General features: G+C 48.0%; 1 pseudogene; it reads right to left on the reverse strand.

Moving 5' to 3' along the window:
• Positions 1-343: 343 nt before the first annotated feature.
• LOC147902128 (GDSL esterase/lipase At4g28780 pseudogene) lies at positions 344-919 on the reverse strand (annotated as a pseudogene).
• Between the last annotated feature and the right edge of the window lie 355 nt (positions 920-1274).

The raw sequence follows: 1274 nt of genomic DNA on the forward strand, positions 1-1274 counted from the left end.
TGAGAGAGATTGTGAGATTGAGAGTTCTCTTGAGTGATTGTGAGATCCTTCCCTTCACTTCCATTGAGAGAAAATTCCGTCCATTCTATATGTGATTTCTTCATGAGAGATTGAGAGATTTCTGTTCATTCTATTGAAGGAATTCTTAGTTCATCGAGAGAAAGAGAGATCTGAGATACATCTCTTCCGTTGTGAGGTTGTATGAAAGAGAGACATTTCAAGAGTTTGTAAGGTCTATGTAAGTTTGTTCTCGGAGTTATGTGGTTCTTTGTGAGAAGTTCATGTTCTTCTATTGCATAGCTTTCCAACAAAGCTCGATTCCTTCAACGACAAAAGCTGCTCCTCACAACACTTGCCAAAGGAATGGCATGCGAACAGTCGACCTGACGACAGGGAAGAAATAATTGCTGAGAAAGTCGTTTGCTCCAATTGTGATCGAGAAGAGTCCGCCAGCCACGATACGAGCAGAAGAAGCTACGCCAACAAGCGCCATCAAGTTGCCTATGTACTCCCTAAACAGCTGAATTTGTTGGGTCATCTTTATGCGGTTTATAAAAATGACTCCCGTGTCATCGAGAATCCCTGTGCCTGCGGAGGAAAAATTTGCTCCCAGGAGGAGGTTTTGACCTTTGGCATTCGGATCCTCATACGGCAACGTTGCTTGCATTCCCCAATGTTCGCTTAGAAAGTCGGAAATGATGCGACCATTGCAAAATCGTCCGGTAGGCACATGGCCAGGATAATCGATTCCATTCGGTTTGAAGTTGGCTTTTGCCAATGATAACAGATGATTATTGTTACCTACGTCCACTAGAGAGTCTCCAAACACGAACATGGCAGTTGGAGGAGCGGCCTCCGCCCTGCACAGAACCATCGCAACCACCAGATAGAAAGCGGGAACCAGAATACGCATTGCCATCTCGCATCTGCGCAACCAAATCAAGGCAATCTACAGTCTTAGCGCCACCTCCGAACCACTCAGCGACTAGAGGCAGAATGTTTGCAGCGATGATGCAACGGTCCTGAGCGACGGAGGAGCATCCGGGTTGACAGTACTACAAGGCGTGGCTCCGGGCTCCAATGGCCTCCAACAAGCCAACGGATAGCAACGAAGCTCCAGCCGCCATCAACGGAAGCTTCACCAATGACCTCATTCACGGGCAAGCTCTAACGGCCGCTCCTACAGCGACACGTTCTCCTCCAAAACCATCTACAAGCATCTCCAACAAGCCAACGGGCTCCATCGACCTTGCCAGTCCATCAACGGCGCCATC

The sequence above is a fragment of the Dipteris shenzhenensis genome, chromosome 5, assembly GCF_047967505.1.
Source record: "Dipteris shenzhenensis isolate YYH24624 ecotype China chromosome 5, Dip_SZ_1.0, whole genome shotgun sequence".
Taxonomy (NCBI): Eukaryota; Viridiplantae; Streptophyta; class Polypodiopsida; order Gleicheniales; family Dipteridaceae; genus Dipteris; species Dipteris shenzhenensis.